The sequence below is a fragment of the Bombus bifarius genome, unplaced genomic scaffold (assembly GCF_011952205.1).
Source record: "Bombus bifarius isolate JDL3187 unplaced genomic scaffold, Bbif_JDL3187 scf7180000008178, whole genome shotgun sequence".
NCBI lineage: Eukaryota > Metazoa > Arthropoda > Insecta > Hymenoptera > Apidae > Bombus > Bombus bifarius.
In genome coordinates this window covers 2,076,900-2,099,239 of record NW_022884495.1, presented here as the reverse complement: position 1 = coordinate 2,099,239, position 22,340 = coordinate 2,076,900, and the positions used below count along the sequence as shown (strand labels likewise).

The 22,340-nt window shown below is 37.8% G+C and overlaps 1 protein-coding gene across 2 annotated transcripts in view; it reads right to left on the bottom strand.

The window, feature by feature from the left end:
* Positions 1–22,340, bottom strand: part of LOC117209652 (protein tyrosine phosphatase type IVA 1) — a 93,672-nt gene that overhangs the window by 22,209 nt on the left and 49,123 nt on the right. Inside the window, exon 1 of one of the 2 annotated variants that reach the window (XM_033451904.1) lies at positions 560–1,112. The exons of the other annotated variant lie outside the window; for it this stretch is intronic. The gene's annotated coding sequence lies outside the window, so the exon portion shown is untranslated. Of the gene's footprint in view, positions 1–559; positions 1,113–22,340 lie in introns of those variants that run through there. 2 annotated transcript variants of the gene reach the window in all.

Genomic DNA, 22,340 nt, shown 5'->3' with positions numbered 1-22,340 from the left:
AATATGTACATCATTTACTACGTAAAAGCGTGATACAATTTGAGGAAAATCGAGCTTTCAAGAAACTTACGCTGGAACGAGAATATTGGAAGCAGAAAATTATCAAGTACCTCGTTTTCTTCTTCTACGATTTAGTTAGTACGACAGGCGTATTTCGACAAATTATTAACTAATTAATTGATAAATAAGGAAAGTCGAGTTCTCGGGAAACTTTTGTTTCAACTAAAAAGTTCCAAGAAACGAATGGTTAATCAAATCGTGTTTTTCCTTTAAGCTTCACTTGCAGCGACGATAAATACGTTCTAACGATACGTCTAGCTAAACGACAGATGCATGTATTTTCGGTAGAATTGCCCTTCAGTTTTTAACGTATTACGTTTTCTTTATAAAAATAGAAAAAAAGCGAAACACGTTCCCATTGTAAAATCATAGGATTTTATTTTCATACGAACACTCGCTCTTTCTGTATCGACTATACATAATTCGATGGAGATATCTGACCACGTGACATTTCTGGCATCGGAAAACGAAAGAAAAAGTGTAACCAAGAGAAACGTACCTTAATGTCATCTAACAACAAGCCTGGTCACGGTGAACAGTTGTATCCCAGTCCTGTGAGACGCGGCTTTGCACGTTGCACGGTTGTGGGTTCGATAAAACAGCGTGAAGATGCACGCCGGTAGTCACATCTTATACACACTGTGTAATGCACACTACGTGTTGTACACGATTTCACCTCGCAATAATTCCGTAGTAGGAACAGGTCGTAAAAACACGCCTTTCTCTCTCTCACTCCAGCGAATATAATACGTTCGATGAACTTCCACCAACTTCACGAGATATGTATTACTATATGTATATATATACACACACGTATATGTACATGGCTTGCAATCACTTAACTGATCTTGAGATTTTAAGATTTACGCGTAAGAGGTTGGCCAACGTGGTCAACCAGCGGCAAGACGAATAACTAGTGGATTTATTAACTGGATGTTTGGTAGATAATCGTAAACGATGATACAAGAGAACCGGGAGGCCCTGCGAACTCACGGAGAACTCGGATGTTCACGTCGAGACGGTCGAATCGAATCTGGGCCAGCAGTAGCGCGCCGATGAAAATAGCACAGTGCCGAGACAGCTCTGCCCTCCTCATGCAGACGCCCCACTCTTTAATTCGTCGCGCGCGCTCTTTTCCCCACCGACGCGACCGTGACGCTTCAAGCCGATCGACCAATCACGATGCTGCATTCCTCCGTGACGTCATTCCCCGGAGAAGTGGTTGTCGGAACGAAGCGTGATCGTGAACAATAAAAACTACCTGTAGTGTCAACTTCGCTCGATATTATTTATCGTTATTGTTAGAAGATGCAAATACGCACAGAATGCGCGCAATACGCGAAAGTACATCGAGTATTCGAAGTATAATACAGCGCTTTCTTTTTTCTACGTAACAAACCTTACGTCATAAAACGAATTTAAACGAGACAATGGTTTATTTGGCGCCATTATGGTTATTACAGAAAACTGCAAGGCACACGCGGTTGAAATTATCTCTCAAACAATGGAATAACTGAGAATGTCGACATACAAATGTCACGAAGATTTCACCTATAGATAAAAGGCGTGCTTGTACGTGTGAATCTTTCCTTTGATTTGCAGTAAGAGATCCGACATTGCATCATCTTGTAATATATGGCAGTTTATTGTTTCGCTGATTGAATATGATTCTTTCGATAATTGTATCCATTAAGAAACACTTTCGTACGTTTTCTAGATACAGGAACGCTTTGGCGATTTAACGATTTAAAAATGCAGCAAAAATGAAAATTTAGATTTGTAGGAAGGTGACGTAATACATAAAGAAATAATTAGAAGGTATATAGTTGGCACATTTTATAAATTTCGTAGCAACTTCTTCGACAAAGTGATATTTGAGAAATAAATAAATATAAGATGAAGTAAATGTCGCAATTATTTAGGTATTATTTACTTAAAGAAACCTAAATTAAGACGCTTCATGTATAAAACAAACAAACCCCTGTTTATTTCTCTTTTATCTATCTGCAATCATATTTACTGAATTAAAAGACGTTTAAGCATTAAATCTAATATGAATTATTACGTACGTATGCTATAGGTACCGACTCTATTAGAATTCATTGGCGACGGTGCGTCCCGAGAATATTTATTCTAACCGATATAATCTACTTCAACTTAACTGTTCACATTACCGGATTAAGATCGGAGCCTCATGTATCGATAATATATCTAGGCGATTAAAATTATACATATACATATATCGAAACTAATAACAATTCAATTTGATTGCTCAAACCATTTGAAAAATATTAAGCAAACGTGCAACCTTTGTTCAAAAGAGATATTTATATTTCGATAAGTTATATGCCATTTTATATTTAATTTTGTCATTCTGCTTTTACTTATCTTGAAATTTAACGTATTTCTAAAAAATCGAGCTCTTCTTAAATATTTTAAATAATTACTGTCAGCATTTAATCATTTTTACCCTCGTTATTTAAATTCCATTACAAAAGTTTCTACTACAAAATTGTTGATTAATGTTCAACGACCAGGAACGATTCTCCATTTAATTCCACTAAAAGTTACAATTTACGTATAGTAGATTAATCGATTAATTAAGAATCTGCATTTCGACCGACGAAATGAACTTAATGGATGGGAATTCAGAACGGAGAGTAAAAAATTTCAAAACAGAGAATCGATAGAATAATTCGTCTTTCCGCTTTAAATGTTATCTTATATTTAATATTCCGGTAGGTTTATTTGACCGAAAATGGCACGAAAAATCGTCGAACAAAAGGCACGTGCGATATGCTCGATGTACGATTGATCGCACGAAAGATCACAGGACAGGACATTTGTCGCGCAGCGATAGATAAAAGAGGAACTCAAGAACGAACAAGGCTGTACGTTGATCGTCTACGCTCTGCGCTCTACAAGATAATGGAGTAAATAAGCGATTGTCTGCGACACTCGATGCTTTTGACATTGATAATGACAGAAATCACTTAATAAATACTATCGAGAGTATTTAATTGCTGTGTCATAATGAAACGTTATTTGAACTATCAACATTTTATTATCGCAGGAACTCTTGCTTCACCTTTTATGTCTTTAAGAGCAAGTTTTTACGTCTTCAAGAACAATTCTTCCATGATTAAACAAGGGCAATTTTTATTTTTGTATTTATTAAAACTAACTAAGCTAATTAAAAGATCAGATAAGATTATCGGGAATATTTGAAGCAAAAAACGAGCTACACGGATATTAACTGCAAGCTAAACTCTTAAAATCGTTTAGTTTAGTTTCTAGACTGTACGCAAATTTTCCATGAGCCTGTTTTTCAATGAAATGAACGTTTTGCGCGTTCGACTCGTGCCTCTTAAATTTTTCCGTACTTCCGCGAACCGACGAAATTCGCAATGACGACGCGACAATTCTAAGCAAGCTGCTCCACTTGAAATAGAACGACTCGCGCCGTGTCCTAATCGCCTGGTGACGCGTCGGTTGACACCGAAATATACGATTTCCTGTGATTGGATATAATTTATTAGCGATAGTTTCCAATTCATAAATAATGTCACGTGCATCTCTGCTAATTCAGATGGAAACAGGAACGCGACAGGCGCAGTCGTGCTAGTCGTAAATATTAAATATACCTGGTAACATGACGGAGGAGTTGCTACCATCGGGCGTGTAGGACGTTGCACGCAAATGTGTTAAGATCGTTTAAATGTCAAGAACTCAAAATTCCTTTTATCGATGCGTACGATATACAGATAGTAGTTCTTTCGTAGTATATTTTGTCGTATTCGTTCTATTTTCATTTCATCTTTTAAGACCGATTAATTAATAGGGATAATTGGCATGTACATTTTTATTTAGACAATTCGTTTACTGAATTTCCTGAACGTCTTAGAAGCATATCCATTTTACATAACGATAAACAAACTGTTTATTTCCTATTCATTGAAATTCTTCTCCATATACTCGAAGAGTTTAATGTCTTCGTATATTGATAAATAATCCTTTATTTGATGATAAATGAATGATCCTTTATTGATTTTATACCTGTAGAGTGTATGAAGTATCGATAGATGAACGCGATGTTAGATTCGATGTATGTATTACACGTTTCTTTATTCTGTTACCAAGTAGCTTCACGTATGCGAGAATTATAATAATTATTTATCATTGCATGTACTATTTCTCGTATTACATCTTTATATTATCATACTAATAATCGTCTAATCGTTAAGAAATGATTCTCCCATCTCATCTCATCGCTCATTTCTTTTTTCCTCTCTACAAAATCTCTTCGCGTAAAGCGCAGAGAATCAAATAATTCCACAACGACATAGCACGTATAACGCCTATCTACGAATAGTCCTAAAATCACGTCCAAGATATCAAAGAAGGATTAAAAACGAAGGAGAGACACGGCGAAAAGCAAACAATTGACGAAGAAATTCAACGACGACGAAGCGTTATAAAAGCATAAAAGCCGCACGCCAGAGATCGCGTTTTACAGCTGTCGACTTTTCGAACAAATCGCCATACGATCGACGAACCCTTATCTTCTCGCTACCATTTGTTCCACACTTTCCACTACGTGCACCGTAATTCCATTTCGCTGTGCATTTTGACCACAAGCGGCAGTTCACGATTATGCAGAGACAGGATTGTGTACTAAGCCCCGCGAGTCGGATTTGTTCGCCAGATTCATCGATATCTAGAGCTTACGTTGCTTGCGATGCGATTCGAAAGGACGATTTGAAATTCGAACGTATTAATTTATATTTGTGTGTGTTTTGCGCAAATATTTCCCAAATTTTTTTTTTTTTTTTTTTTTTTGATAGCTTTCTATGACCACCCGTAGCTGTCGTAATTTATCGATGGCCAGAGGAAGTACAATTTTAAGTTTGCAATGTAAATGCACATACATATACTATATAATCTACGGTGTGCAATAATTCACAGTTATTCAGATGTTTACAATTGCCGTCATACTCATAGTGGAAAATTCCCTCGTTTATAGGGATTTAGAAACTGGAAAATCCCCTCGTATGTAGAGATTTAGAAATTGGAAAATTAATTGTTCGGAACGAAGCAGGATATTTCAAAAATAATATATTTAATGGGGCTCGTAATAATCCTAAGGGACCCTTCTAAAATTGAAACTCTCATTTTTCTGAAAGGCCCTGAATTGCTGTAAATATTTTTCGACCCGAAACGGTTCCTCAAGTAGGGTACTTAAGCAATTATTGCTTATCAAGGTGAAACATGGGAAAAACCCATGTTACAAGTACAATATTACATTCTCTTCGAAAATGTTATAGTAAAAATGAATTTACTTTATTTCGATATAGATAACTACTATGATAATGTCGCAGAAATAACATTTTTCACGAATTTAACCGTTTCAGTGGCAGGGGTTTTTAAGAATTCGTGTCAGATCGTGTCACGCAGCACGATAGCGCTTCGTTCATTTATTTCCGAGAAATAACGATCGCGCTGCTCTTTTCTTCGTTTATGCGAGTGCATAAGATATTTACGATTATTTGAAAAAAGAAGTAATTACGAGAGGAAACTCTGATACGACTGGCGACGAGCCACATTCGGAACCGAGCGCGTTGCGAATCGACTATCGTGATGAAACATAACGCACAGTTCGCCACAGTATGCAAACAGCGTGGTCGCGCTGCGTGGTGCTGAAACGGTTAAAAAGTCGTTCAGCTTGAAGGCAGATAAAAGACAATCTCAATAGACGGATCAGTGTTTAACGATTTAAACACCGAATGTCTAAATTCGAGATAATATCGATACCTTTCTTGATAGCGTCGTTTCGTTTCATTGCAAGACGCGCAAATTTATTTATAATTTATAATTAATATAATTACAACGCAGCGTCTCGATCGCAAAATGTACGCACTATGTTTGTAAATAGCAAGCACGTTTTTCCTTAATCGTTCGACGAAGGAACGAGAAGATGTCGAATGTTAAAAGTGCGCGCCGTCACTTGCAAAGATAACTAAAAAGAAGTGTGCAACGTACCAAAGATACATAACTGAAGAGTACTGGGCTAATATGTGGTTTTCTATTGTAGTGACATAAGCGATCTGTTCGTCTTTATTTGTCAAATATTATAGAACAAACAGAAACCATATTTACATCATTGGTCGACGATCGTTCGACAGGGAAACGTACGAAAGATAAGACAGCTTCGCGCTAAGTAGCGATAATCTTCCGCGTTCTACAGGCAAGCCATACAACATGTACGTGGATACGTCCAATTTTCCAGAACACCGTTTCGTTCCGACAAATATAAAGAAAGAGGAGAATAGCTTTTTTCTCGTTCAGCCAACAAAATCCGCGGGTAATCGAAACACCGTGCAACGTGACGAAAAGTTTTCAACCGGCCGTGATTCCCCTCGACCGAGGGAATCCGAGAGATAAAACGATAAATCCACCGTCGACGTTATCGTCATCTCTGCACTTGTGATGTTACGCGTAATTAGCGTGCCACAGCGCGACTCGATAAGCCGAAATTTCGTTGAACGATTCGATCCTACGACGATTCAGCTGCGATAAAACGCACGAATCGACAGAACGGCGACTGGTATCGCGATCGCAAATCATTTGGATTCGCGCCGGTGTTCTTATCGTTAGATAAGACGAACGGAGCGGAGCAACTTTGCTTCCTTCCCCCAAATAAAAATTTCTTTTGGGTCTTTCGCGAAGACGCGAGCCAAATTAAGGGAATTTTCGAAGATAAAATAATTCTGAACGAAGATAGAAATCGAACGATAAAGCGAAAGGAATGTCGTTAACCGAGAATCTCGTCAAAAATTGTCAGCGTTGATGTCCGATCGACGACAACGTTCGATTATTTATTTTACTTAAGGAATTAGGTGAAACAAAGAGCGAAGGAGATCGCGATGCGTATTCGTCTCTGTCGATCAGCGCTTATTCAAATTCGATCGAATGGATAATTGGAACACAATTGGAGAATCTTGAGACGTACGGATGGAAGGCTTCACCTTGAAAAGACATCGAGTGTTCATACTGTGCACGTGTGTATGCCTGGAATCAAGCGATATTCGATGCAATGGAATTCCAACGAGTAAGATATATTTCAATTTCAATCATACGCGTGGATAACCAGAGCTGGTGGAAATTCAGATGCAGGAAATTTACGAATATCCGCGGGGGACTTTCACTTTCTACAAACTTTTCAATAGAGCCACGCCATTCCGATGCAGATCGATTCAACTACTTATGCATACATAGTATAGCTTGGTCGTTCGCCTGTGGGATAACTCGCAACTCTAATCGCAATGAAGATCATTATTTTTTGTATGCTGTGGGAAAAGAGGATCGATCGTTACGAAGCTTACTATTATTCGTGACGAAAACATTTGAAAATAGTAGAGCCGAGTATTTCGAAGGAAAATTGGATTTTATGAAACTTCTTTTACGTTCGAAAACAGCTAGACGTAAGGATACGATTGCCTGAAATGCTTCTGAAAATAATTTCGTGAAGTATTCTGTGCAATAAATGCGACGCGATGGAATCGATAAATTAATAATATTAGGATATAATTGTTCGAATAATAGAATATAATTTTTCTTAAATATCTACCAATTCTTAAAATAGATTCTAGTTGTTCGATCGCTTCGCGGGGAAACGTGTTCGCAGTATAACGCGCCAACGAGAGTCGTAAATTCTCGTTACGATACGATGATTCACGCCTCGGATCAGACCATCCCCTATTTCGGTTAAGATAATGGGATGATTGAATGATTACAACACTGAGTAAACAATTAAATACACAGGGTGGTTGATAACTGGTGGTACAAACGGAAAGGGGGTGATTCTACGCGAAAAAAGAAGTCGAAAATATAGAATAACAATTTTTCGTTCGAGGCTTCGTTTTCGAGAAAATCGACTTTGAATTTTCGGTCGGTACGCGTGCACTTTATCGCGTCTCGTTATAACGGATCTCACTGTAGATCGTTGTCTCGATTGACGTTATTTTTTTAAATTTAAAAATTTTTTTTTAATTTTTCCATCGTTATAACGAGACGCGATGAAGTGCACGCGTACCGAGCGAAAATTCAAAGTCGATTTTCTCGAAAGCAAAGCCTCGAACGAAAAATTGTTATTCTATATTTTCGACTTCTTTTTTCGCGTAGAATCACCCTGTATAATTTATAATATAGTATTATTAAATGATATAATTTATTTCCAAAAACTTTTCCTCGAGGAATATAGATTTTCAGAGAGAACAAGTTAAGACGAGAAGCAATTAGCAAGTTGAAGTGTACTTTATTCGAAGGGATGTCGAAAAACTCTATCTGAATGAACAATAAGCTTAAGAAATTCGTCGACCTGATATCTAGTAATAGTTAAAGGCCTTGGCAGTAAAGCGAAAATATTCATTTTATGGTATTTACTTAGGATTATAGCGGGTCGTCCTAAGTATGTCGTACAATTGGAGATCGAGGGATGGATTTAAGAAACAGAAGTGGGACGCTAATTAAGCGGTAGTTTCGCCCGTGTTTGTTTAACGAGACGATGGAAAGCGATGGAAATTTAATTTTGAAACTCGAAAGAAATTCTCTATGGCACGTAATCCGCTTATAGCATTTTCGATGGTTTTTTTCTTCAGAGAAATATTTTTTCTTTGTTCAAAATATTTTTAATATTTTGTTTCTCTTTTTGTCCTTGGAGACGCGTCTTTTTTTTTTTAAATTGTTGTTTACTTGAAATTGTTCCCAATGAATTACGCTATTTTTTCTGCTTTTATAAAGCACAGTATATAATAAAATACACAAATTTAGTGGTGTTAAAATTAATTAACAAGTTACACTATCAATTATGACTAAATAAGGTTATAATCGAACGATATCAAGCTGTAAAAAAATATTAAAATGCATTATGAATTTTTGATTTCACGTTCAAGCCGTGTTATTTATCTTTAGTCGGTTTTAATATTTTTAATTTTACCGATATTTTTGTATACTTTTAATTTGATCTTTTCTATAAACAATATGTAAAATCGTTAAGCAAAATCATTACGACAAAATATAATTTACCATTTAAATAATTTGTCGACCTCTTCAATACATATATAATATAATGTAATAAACGGAACGGAAAATTGTCCTTTTCTTTTATTCGAAAGTAAATAACATAATCTCGAAAAAAGCAAGCATCTGTTGTACCTAATCCGCTCGTACAGTTCTCGAATTGCTGCACGAAATCCACGTTACATGTTGCATGCTTACAACGCGTATGAGCATAACATGCGAACGATGGTAGAATCTGAAAAACTGTCGAATGAAATAAAGAGATTCTCAACGCGAGAATTGATTGTAATTTTAATAAATATGTCGGGTTAACATTAGAATTTAAGGCGCGTAACGATTCTTCGTTTGAGTTAGCCATCGTTTTACGAGACAGAGATTATATTTACGCGAATATACAAGATTTTAATGAATGAAATTTTTAATGAATATCGAGTTTAATGAATGATAAGATGAACAAACGATAAGTTTAACTAATGATTAGATTAAAGAATAATAAGTTTAACGAATAATAAGAGTAACGAATAATATGTTTTACGAAGAATAAATTTAACGAATAATGAGATTAACGATTAATGAATGGTCTTTCGAATAATGAATTTAATTAACACTATTAACAATGTTCCTGGGTTCAAACGAATCCACGGTCAATGGGATAACTCTTTTCTATGCGTAGAATAATTTTAAACACAAAAATACGATTGCTGAGACACTCGGTAAACTGCTCGATGTATCGCTTTCCAAGGCGATCACACGAATGAATATCCGATGAAAATCTTTTTCGCTATACGACTGTATTTGTTTGTTATATGCTCGCTGGAGGCATCGAGAAGGTTCCAATCGCCGTTGTTAGGCAGTTTCTGTCAAAAGTTTGTTGTATACTCTTTGGAAGCATCGAGAAAGATCCAAACGCCGTTGCTAGGCAGTTTCTGTCTGGAGTTTGATTCCTAATACAACGTGTGTTCCATTATATCGACATCTCCATAGTACAATTCTATGTGATTTCTAGGGAGAACGATACAACCGATCCACACGTTCGTCAGGCAAAACGTTTATCCCGTGACCGTGGCTACGTTCCGACGTCCAGTTGTCACCTCGAACTCACTTTCGCTATCACAAATATCGAACAATTACAAATGACAACAATTGCTTAATTACAGCTATGATAAAATCGCAAAAGGAAGGCTCAAAATAAAATAAAATAAAATAAAATCCCAAAATTGCAAAGGGAAGGCTCCGGTTTTCCTTTCATCTCCGACAAATAAATAAATAAAAAAAAAAAAAAAAATAAAGAGAAAGGTTTGTTAACGAATTCATCGACCTCCGTAGCTGCCATCGTATCTCTAAATTGTTTACAGCTTGGAAAATTAATCTCGAACGATATTCTTATACGAAATTTCGATTTTACAATAAAAATGTAAAATATCGAAAACATCGAACAGTCCCAACTCCGAGTAAACCTTTATTTTACCGATAAAACTCGTTCACTGTACGATTCGCTCGTTATAAAACCTTTCGCTCTAACAGCCCCCTCCGTGTATGCTTCGTAGCGATTCGTTTCCCATTCCAACGATCGTTTCTTCGTTAAACCGAGATTTTAATAACGGTTGGCTTTGACGAACATTTATAAAAACGGATAAAACAATACGCGTAAACCGTTCAAACACTTACGTATCGTATAACAGCATTGGCAATTGAAAAAGGTCTGGACGATCGAGAAACGACGATCATTCAGCGCGAACGTAATCGCTGTGGCACGCGATTGACACGACAGAGCGAGAAACAGCTGATCGCGCGAAGGTGAATACGCGTGTCGCGGCGTAAAATTACCAACGCCAGCGAAACGAGAGGCTGAAACCCGCCGAACGAGAAACCCGAAGCAACCCGAACGTTAAAACAGAAGGCGACACGTGAATTACCATGCTTCCTCGCGTAATTTTCTCGCTCTCGACGCGAACAAAGGTCAGGGTTGCCGAATGGATGCGCCCCGGTGACCGTAGTTTTTCCACGAAGCCGATGGAAAACGCGGCCCCCGAGGTCGAGCCGCACCGGTTCTCCAGCCATCGATCTGCCTCTTTTTCTCGCGAGCTCGTAACAGGTGAGCGTTAATCGCGCGACGAGAAATCCCCGAGACGGACGAAAGACGATGCAATTAACACATCGCGTTAATGAAGTTATTCTTCTCAAGTACCATACGTTTCTACGTATATTTGATCGAAATTCTTATTTACACAGACGCCGAACGACGCGTATCCGTAACGATTTATCACCGTTGGTGGTAAATTGCGCGAGACGAAGGGACGTGGAGAAAAACGTTCATGCAATAAGAATAGGATAAGATATATCGATATAGAAAATTGTAAATAATATAAAATGTATATTTCGCGTTTAATTCATTGGCGATGTTTCGCATATTTTCCGATTTCCACTTGTCTCGCGACATTTTTACGCGTCCGCTATCGCCGCTATTTTTATTTTTGTTTAAACGCACAAGCTGATAACGAAAGGCTCGAGTGGGAAATAAAAATACGTGTAAATATTTTTGGTGTAAGTAGAGACGAGTGCGAGATATAGAGAAGACACAAAGAGTACGTAGAATAACTTTCGGAGAATAGTTTAACGGTATAAATAATATTTATTGGTAATTGTTTCGGTTGGAAATAAGCAAATATTGGATCGCTCGGAAAGTTCGTTCCGATTTTCAAGGAATTCGATCGACGTGAAAAATCACTTGGAAACATTTTTCCCCGAAAAACCTGAGACGTTCCGACGGCATGCAATTACATTCGAATTATTACGTGAAAGATGGAGAAAGATTATGGAAGAAAATGGCACCTATATAATTCAATAAATATACGTCGAGTAGAAATGCAAATCCGAACGAACTTTTTCCTACTGTTTGTAGCCGCTACGTGATGAATCAAGCCTGACAGGAAAGTCTGTCAAACCATTGCCTTCGTCTGTGTAATTCAACTCTTACGAATCAACGACTTAGTCACCGCGAATTAGCGGCACGCAATTGCAAAGTTTCTTTTTTCCGTGTATGCACTTGAAACGATGGCCGGTGGTGTTCCGTAACGCCAGCCAATATATCGGCCAAGGTAAAGCTTCGGTAAGAACGTTAATTTCCAGATCGATCGTACTTCGGCGCCAAGCGTCTTTACGTTACTATAAACGAGAGAAACAGGCAACAAGATGATGGGCCGATAGTAACACGCTGCTACCAGTTTCGTTCGTCGTTTGACCCTTGCAGAATCGTGTCACACGCGTTGCACTATCCTCGACGTTGCGCTTCGTTCGATTCTTTGAAACTTCAACGCGTGAAACGCAGTATTCTCTTCGTTGTGGTAAATCGGTGACTTCTCGTAAACAATACAGCGCGTGTGACAAGCGTCAAATTTTTTCAAGAGAAAACAAGTACTTCTGTGTGACTTAAAATCAATTTCGAGATGCTAGTTCAAAATTTCAATCTCGAGATTTCGAGATAGCAATGTTAACTACTGTTAAATAAAACGGTAAAAGAAGCAATGGATACTACGAACGAAATGTTACGATTATATTTTTACATTACACATTCGAATAATACGAAACCGTTATAGATATATTAGATATAATATTGGTTGTCCGGAAAGTTCGTTCCGATTTTTTAAGGAATTTAATAAAATATAAATTTTTACTCGATAACGAAATTTTAATTGATAACGAAAGAGGATTAATATAGGAATTTTATTTTCTACGATTTTCTATAGCAAGGAACTTTTTATTTCGCGAAGAGAAGTTGTCGGAAAGAGTTTCGGACTAATTCATAATCCAGAGAAGACAAAGTAACAAAATAAAAAATTTCGTATTTATACAATTAAGAAAAGTGAAATATATATAAAATTGCATCTATCCGATACGAGAGGTTATGGGAATTTCGTATATATTGAATTTAAAAAGCAGTCTTCCATAAAATACATGAAATACAACGTGTTTTTCACCATTCCAATAATTGTCAATCACCAGACTACGAATCGGATATCGGCGAAGAGCCGAGTTTAAACTCCGCAAATCAAATTCGTTCCAACTATTTCTCTTCGCCACTAAAACGAAAACTAGCTACGACCAAAGAGAAACAAAGGAGCAAATAGAAAAAGAGGAGGAGAAAAGAAAGAAGAAAAGAAACCCTTCGATCCAACAAGTCGTATCGCGTATCTCTTTGAAGAAAACTTGCAAAGGATCGGTTTAACGTCTTAGGTACGATTGAATTTTGTGCGGGGATGTTCCTTCGTAGGGCAGGGTTTGACGCGAATTACGCGTAAACGATACAGCACTGCGATATGTGACGGATAATGCCGTTCTCTACGCAAGCACATTCGATAATTAAATGATAATTTTTCTTAAAGGTACGATGCATATACTTGAACTTTAATAATTTACTTTAATAATTAATAATACAATTGAGTGTGATATATTTTAAAGCAGGGCAAGTCACATAGACCCACGTCACAATTTTCACACTCAAGCGAGCTAGTGCTTTTCAAATTGTTCTTCGTTTTTTATTTTCTAGCGACATTTTCAGGTTAAAAATTCTAAAATATTGCAAGGATGCGGATCGCAATGTTAAAAAGAGCATCTAATAATGGTATATTTATTTTAACGGAAAGCAATAATTGATATCTGACACTTGTGTATCAAAAATAGACTATATATTCTGCCTGTATATATTGTTAACACTGTTATAAAATATTGAGAGGATAAGAAAAGTGTGAAACGAGACAAACGAAAACGTGGATATTTAAAGGGGGTCCTCTCCAAGGTCGGTGCTACTGATATTTAAAGGGGGTTCTCTCTAAGGTCGGTGCTGCTGGTATTTAAAGGGGGTCCTCTTTAAGGTCGGTGCTGCCGATATATAAAGGGGGTTCTCTTTAAGGTCGGTGCTGCCGATATATAAAGGGGGTTCTCTTTAAGGTCGGTGCTGCCGATATATAAAGGGGGTCCTGTCTAAAGTGGGCGTGGCTGGCACATAAAGGGCTCCGATTCCCGGCAGAACCAGAACATCATCCAACCTAGACGCGTAAACTACGCAGATCGGTCTAGTCCAACGTTAACATTCGAAAATTTTTCGAAAACTTGTAAAGCATGGAAATTTTACAAAGGACAAACGATCGGTTCCGAGAAGGAGTTCCCGTCCAGGTGGTTCGAGTCGAATCACTTACCACCATGTGGGTCCGTTTGACTGGATGGCCGAAGATAACCCAAACGCTCAACTCGGAGATGCTGCAGCATCCCAATGGGTACTTGCCGAAGGCTAAGAGTTTGAAGCCAGGCATGCTAGTCGCCGTGCTAGCAAATTTTGAAAAAGCAACTTTCTGGGACAGAGGTGTACTTTTACAACAAACGACGACGGGTTACACCGTCTTTTTAATCGACTGGGGGATAGAAACCCAGCAAACCCTCAGTTCGATCCGTTTGCTACCACGCAAATTTGCGTCGATGGCACCATGGGCCAAGAAGATCCGCCTGCTAGGCGTGCGGGACCAAGCGGAGCAAGCGCTGAAACACCGTGTGGCGCAAGTTACCATGCTGAAACGGACAGGATGCCTGATGGACATCACCCCTTCTCCAGGCAAAGAATTGACCGCGAGGTTGCTGTTGGACTTGGAGTCGGAACAATCGCCCAAAGACATGGGAGCACATTGGTTGGAGCTGGGATACGTCGATCCCCAATAATCCCTACTTTTGCCAGACTCTTTTTTTCTATGTATAATAATTCTTGTATGTTTAGTTTTGTATGTATGGTTCTGTATGTATGGTTTTGTATGTATGGTTGTATGTACAGTTTTATGTGGGTATTTCTATTTTTCTATATGTATTAGTACTGAATTGTGTATTCTTAGTCAAGACTGTTTGTGAATAAAAACTAATGAAAGCTTAAAAACTTGTTAACTCTCTCTTATCCTTCCTTCCCATTCACACAAGTCCTACAATATTAAATTTAATGTCCAGCTGGACAAATTATAAAGTACAAAATAAAAAAAAAGAATAAAAAAAATAAAACAAAATAAAAAAAGAATAAAAGAAATAAAATAAAATAAAATAAAAAAAAGTTAAATTTAAGATATCTTTTAAACTAATCATTTTTCAAATCAAGTACTTGTATACTCCTCTGTAGAGAATTAAAAAATGCATCGAATCGCGTCTAAAAAAATGTATCATGCCATTTACAAAAACAAAGACCACCCTGGAGTCTCGGATGAGCCTGGAAAAGATCTACGACCATGGCTAGATAGCTCTCTCGAAATAGGAAAAATTCTATCTGAAACTCTTTTTCCGAATAACGTACAGTTTGTATTTTACGAGATTATTTACCCTAATTCCATGTTACTTTCATACCACGTTATTTTATATTTTATTAGATAATTCCATAAAAAATTATATGCAATTTTTTCATTTCATATTTTGTATATTACAGTGATCTGTTTCGGTATCGTAGCAAATTATTCTTCGTTTTCAATTTTCTAGCGACATTTTTAGATTGAAAATTGTAAAATATTACAAGGATGTGGATCGGCATATTAAAAAGAGCATCTAATAATGGTATATTTATTTTAACGGAAAACAATAATTGATATCTGACACTTGTGTATAAAAAATACATTATATATATTCTGCCTGTATATATTGTTAACACTGTTATAAAATATTGCGAGGATAAGAAAAGTGTGAAACGAGACAAACGAAAACGTGCTGATATTTAAAGGGGGTCCTCTTTAAGGTCGGTGCTGCCGATATATAAAGGGGGTTCTCTTTAAGGTCGGTGCTGCCGATATATAAAGGGGGTTCTCTTTAAGGTCGGTGCTGCCGATATATAAAGGGGGTCCTGTCTAAAGTGGGCGTGGCTGGCACATAAAGGGCTCCGATTCCCGGCAGAACCAGAACATCATCCAACCTAGACGCGTAAACTACGCAGATCGGTCTAGTCCAACGTTAACATTCGAAAATTTTTCGAAAACTTGTAAAGCATGGAAATTTTACAAAGGACAAACGATCGGTTCCGAGAAGGAGTTCCCGTCCAGGTGGTTCGAGTCGAATCACTTACCACCATGTGGGTCCGTTTGACTGGATGGCCGAAGATAACCCAAACGCTCAACTCGGAGATGCTGCAGCATCCCAATGGGTACTTGCCGAAGGCTAAGAGTTTGAAGCCAGGCATGCTAGTCGCCGTGCTAGCAAATTTTGAAAAAGCAACTTTCTGGGACAGAGGTGTACTTTTACAACAAACGACGACGGGTTACACCGTCTTTTTAATCGACTGGGGGATAGAAACCCAGCAAACCCTCAGTTCGATCCGTTTGCTACCACGCAAATTTGCGTCGATGGCACCATGGGCCAAGAAGATCCGCCTGCTAGGCGTGCGGGACCAAGCGGAGCAAGCGCTGAAACACCGTGTGGCGCAAGTTACCATGCTGAAACGGACAGGATGCCTGATGGACATCACCCCTTCTCCAGGCAAAGAATTGACCGCGAGGTTGCTGTTGGACTTGGAGTCGGAACAATCGCCCAAAGACATGGGAGCACATTGGTTGGAGCTGGGATACGTCGATCCCCAATAATCCCTACTTTTGCCAGACTCTTTTTTTCTATGTATAATAATTCTTGTATGCTTAGTTTTGTATGTATGGTTCTGTATGTATGGTTTTGTATGTATGGTTGTATGTACAGTTTTATGTGGGTATTTCTATTTTTCTATATGTATTAGTACTGAATTGTGTATTCTTAGTCAAGACTGTTTGTGAATAAAAACTAATGAAAGCTTAAAAACTTGTTAACTCTCTCTTATCCTTCCTTCCCATTCACACAAGTCCTACAATATTAAATTTAATGTCCAGCTGGACAAATTATAAAGTACAAAATAAAAAAAAAGAATAAAAAAAAAATAAAACAAAATAAAAACTGAATAAAAGAAATAAAATAAAATAAAAAAAAGTTAAATTTAAGATATCTTTTAAACTAATCATTTTTCAAATCAAGTACTTGTATACTCCTCTGTAGAGAATTAAAAAATGCATCGAATCGCGTCTAAAAAATGCATCGTACCATTTAAATCTGAAAAATGCATCGTACCATTTAAATCTGAAAATCTTGGAATTGAACTAATCCGCGAGCTGGTTATGTTTCTATTTTTGGTAATAAAATAAAAAATACAAAATGAAATAAATAAAGTCCAGCAATCGAACAATACCCTATTGTGTAATTACAGCTTAACATGTACAGCTTTTCCCTGTATCTTATTATTACATTCAATTGCATAATGATACCTGATTAAAAAAATTAGTTTCTTCCCTGTAGTGGATTTTCTAATAAAAATCATTTTTAAAAAAATTTGTTTGATCCGTATGTTTTATTTTTTACTTTTTTAATCTTTATATTTGTCGTCATAGTTGTCACATAAAAAAGTATTTTTTCAAATTTCACCTCGACTAAATCAACGATTATCTCCAATAGAAAATTGTCAAGTTTTTGAAATGAGCATGCGTTTCAAATTTCAGCTTTTTACAGCTGTACGAAAAATGAACGTTATTTAGCTTCGTTATTTAGCTTACGCATGCAAACAGAAAAATAAGCTAAATAAATACCGTCAAAAATATGACAACGTATTGCTATCTTCATTGACCGCGATAAATTTTAATGCAGCGCGTTTTCTTTACAGGCAAAGAAGAATGTTTCTCTATTATTAGTGATTAGCAGAAAAAACAATTTTTCTCTGAGTAGCTGTTGTAATTGCGCTAATTTGTGATTTTATAATTATTCAACGGACATCGAGTGGCAATTCTATCTTCATTAGTATGTCGATAATTCTTGATAAAAATGGTTATGAGATGAAGTAATATCTCTTCGAGGATTAATCGCGGTAAATTAATGATTAATGATAATTACACGACTGTATCTACCGTACGAGTACAATCTGGCGATATTCTGTCGTTTCTCAAACGATATAAATGTACATCAATGTAATATAAATGATAAATATTTTCTCGAAATATCAGCACAAAAATAGGCTTCTATTTACGAAATATGTATATAATTTTCCCTCGTAATATCTTCTTTGCTCGCTACATATCTTGCTTTTATCAATAAAGCAGAACTCTTATTAACCGTTGCATCATATTAAATTGACATTTCTACGTCATATTAAATTGATATGACTTTCTCAGGTATTTTATATTTATACAACAACAACTTTATACGCTGTGTGTTTGTACGTGTATGTTTGCACTACCTTAGATGTTTCTAGCTACCTTGCTACTGCTACGTTTCATGGCGAACTTTTTTACACAGGGATAGTATATTTAAAGTCCGTTGATTACACTTAAAATATTCTGCATAGCAAAAGCGCTGACAGACGTCTCTTCAACAACTTCACGTCGTGCAGAAAAAACTTATTTATACCGTATATAAAATGTCTCCGCGCATAGCCAACAACTTTCATTATGAACATTTCTCCGTGTACTGAGTGGTTTAAGAGACGTTCCAACGTTTTTCAGCGAAACAGACATAGCGTATAAGACCGACAAAAATAATAATATCGTCCAGTCATAAAGAAAGACCACAAAAAGAATCACAAAAAAAAAAAGAAAAAGAAGAAATAATCGCAACTTGATTGAACAAATCCGATCCAAACTTGGTCGTCGCGGCTTCTACGACGTAAAATACGAAATTATCGATCGTCGTGTTGTCACGAAGATTCGACGATATCGTGGATAACAGCGTAAAAATGATCGAAATAGCGAAAAGTTTCGTAAGATGGGTAAAAAATCGATGATTCGAGCGATTCGTGTCGGACCGTATTGCCATCTCGTCGAGCGAACGAAACACTGTGTGTACGTCGATGCGACTCGGTAGCCTTGAAATTTCAACAACTGCAAGGCGATTGAAATTGTAGAATGGCACCGATTCAAGGACCAGATGGAGACTTTTCACGATTACGGGCTGTTCGTTCTCGCAAATCGATGCGTCAAGTGGAAGGTGACGATTTTCTCAGTTTGTCGCGAGCACACCGCGCTTTCTTTATACCAAAGAGACATCAACTACGATAAAATTACATAGTCCAGGGTATAAAATATAATCTTGTAAATATACCGTTTCTTAAAATAGAACGATTCTGTCGTACGAAATCTTGGAAATTGGCGTTTCGTTCATATTCTCTAGTTCAATTTAACGACTGCGCGACCATTTCAGTACTTTGGTTACTTTACAGTAACAGGTGGTGATAGCAGAGTTTCTCATACACCAAGTTCGTTCTATGGTTCCTTGGAATTACGATAAGTATGCATACAAACACATAAGGATAGCCATTGAGAGAAGGTAATTTATGTTTCGTCAAATTTCAAACGAGTTTCTATCGGTCGGTCAAACAATGGCAAATAATAAAATTGAGTACGGTTGTTTCTCATACACCAAGCTCGTTCTATGGTTCCTTGGAATTTTATTTATATTTTGCCAAATTTCAATCGAGTTTCTACCGATCGCTCAAACAATGGCAAATAATAAAATTGAGTACGGTTGTTTCTCATACACCAAGCTCGTTCTATGGTTCCTTGGAATTACGATAAGTATGCATACAAACACATAAGGATAGACATTGAGAGAAGGTAATTTGTTTCGTCAAATTTCAATCGAGTTTCTATCGGTCGGTCAAACAGTAGCAAATAACAAAATTGAGTACAGTTGTTTGTCTAAATCTTCCAGAACAAGTTGCATCGTAGAATACAGACTGATGAAAAGCTCGCGAATAATAATCTCTTTCTTCGCGATTCGATGGCGATCATACGATCGTAACATAGACATTGAGGCTAACGAAGTCGCAAACTTCCATACGGTTGAAATATGTATTTCACGTATGAGGCTAATTTATTGGAGAAAACTACTACAGCAACCATAAACCACGTAGTTTATCGTCCATTTGTAAATAGCTACGTCGCGAACGTTGTATTTCGAAAATATAGTATCGGTCAAATATTTGGAAGGTAAAGATACAGTACGCGAGCAAATTTCCTGCGTACGTCTGTGCGCGAAATTATAATGTTCGTAGAACGTATTTTAATACTACAAATACACGATATCCGTTATCAACAACGCGGAGTAAGATGAGTTTGCATTCAACGAGGATGCAAATTTATCGTTAACGTAAATTGCGATAAAACAGCGTGATAATCTATTTCGTACAGCACCGGTTCGCGGTGGGAAACGTTGAGGGATGGCTGAGAGGATTTAACTTTAACACCCTGATGTTACAGATTAAGTTAGAGAAGACTGAATCGTGACATCGAACGAAGTAAATGTTACCCATTGTTCCGTGATTTCGAAATGTCAGACGCGTATAGAAGATCGGTTTACGACCCGAAATTTTCCGCGATATAATTTATTTTCACGATCTTTTTGGTATTGTTAATAAACGCAGTTTAACATTTAGTTCTTGCCTATCGCTCGCATATTCTACGTGCATTAATTCGATTAATTTGCGCAACATTTTTCGTTTTATATTATTTTATCGAATTACGTACGATCCATTTTGTTTTATCAAGATAAAAATCACAACGTTTGACAGATTATGTTTCACGTTTGTATAAAGAAAGACACTTCCCGGACAACCTAATATACTTTCTACTATTCGCATGTTTCATACGTCAAGCAATTTACTACCGCGCGTAAAAATTTAATTACTCGTGAAAGATTGTTTTCCCTATGTACAAACCACGCTGCAGACCTTGTCAGACACCATCCTACACATAATATAAATCCCACCTACGAAACACCCCCGTACAAGCCTACACATCCTCTTCCCACAGCCTATTGCACGCATTCATTACAGAGAACTTCTTTGAACCGTAAAATATCAATTGCCCCTTATCATCATCGTCCTCTGTAGCGAAGAATACCGAAAGGGATAAATCCGAACGCGTAGCGTTCCACATAGTCGAACGCGTTTCACCCTCGAAAATTTCTCGGTCTATCGACTCTCCGCGTTTATAAATCTCCGATTTATCTGAAAATTTACCGCGCGAATCGCAGAGTGGGCGTCGAAGTTGATTTATAATACGCGCTAATCGCCGGTATATCGTCGATTTACGTAATATCGCATTACGAATTACGGTACGATTGACTCGTACTTTGGCGGATTGTATCGTTAAACAAAGAAAAGAAAAGGTACAGTCGACTTAACGCTTTACCGACCGCTAGTTCGACAGCATACGCACGTCCGACCGGCAGCTCAGGTGCAGGTTCTCCCTGGCGCTGGCTCTGTTTCGGTTCAGAGTCTCCAATGCCATTCTCTTCGTTCATCGCGAACGATAAGTTTCTCAAATTGGTATAAAACTGTGGGAGTTTACGAAGCAACGCAACTGACGCGATTGAGCAAGATACCTTGGTACTGAATAACAAATTACTGCTCAAATCGCGACAAAGATCGTCGGCGACAGAAAGCCGATTAACAGGTTATCGATCGGTAAGCGTCTGCGGCAAAAAGCCGATTCATAGGCTATCGGTCGGTAAGCGTCGGTAACAAAAACCGATTAATCGGCTATCGGTCGGTAAGCGTCGGTAACAAAAAAACCGATTAATCGGCTATCGGTCGGTAAAGCGTTAAGTAGGAAGAAAGGAAGCGAGGGAAGAACTTTGGACACGTTAGACCGAAATTGCAAACTGCAGGTAAAAATTAGCGACAAGTGAAGCGCATTCAGGAATTATAGGTTCGCGAGAGTACGAATCGCGAAGGGTTTCGGGGAGATTCGCCTGCGCTTAGCACGCACGAAGACAACCCCTTTGCAGATTGCGCGCTGTTGCATAGCGTTGCATAAGATTGCATAGTTTCGTGTGACGACCGCATTGCGCAGGTTCGACGCATTCCTAGGAAACACGCGGGTCTAGTTTGAACCTATCGAGGACGTGTCTTCCTGCGGAATTTCATTCGCGCGTCTCCGACGTGTTTCATCGTCCTCCGGCGCAACCAAGTTCGACGGTGTTCCTTGGATGCTGGCACGCGAATCCAGCCGAGTTTCGGACGTTGCGTGTGATTTCTTTACTCGTGTCTCGTACTTTTAGTCGCCTTCGTACGTTCGTATTTCGCGTAGTAGATAGTAGGACACCCTGTATAAAGCCGAACTCACGAAACAGAGACGTAATGGTCCGATAACTATTACGCACGGGTGGCAGCTATTTTCGGA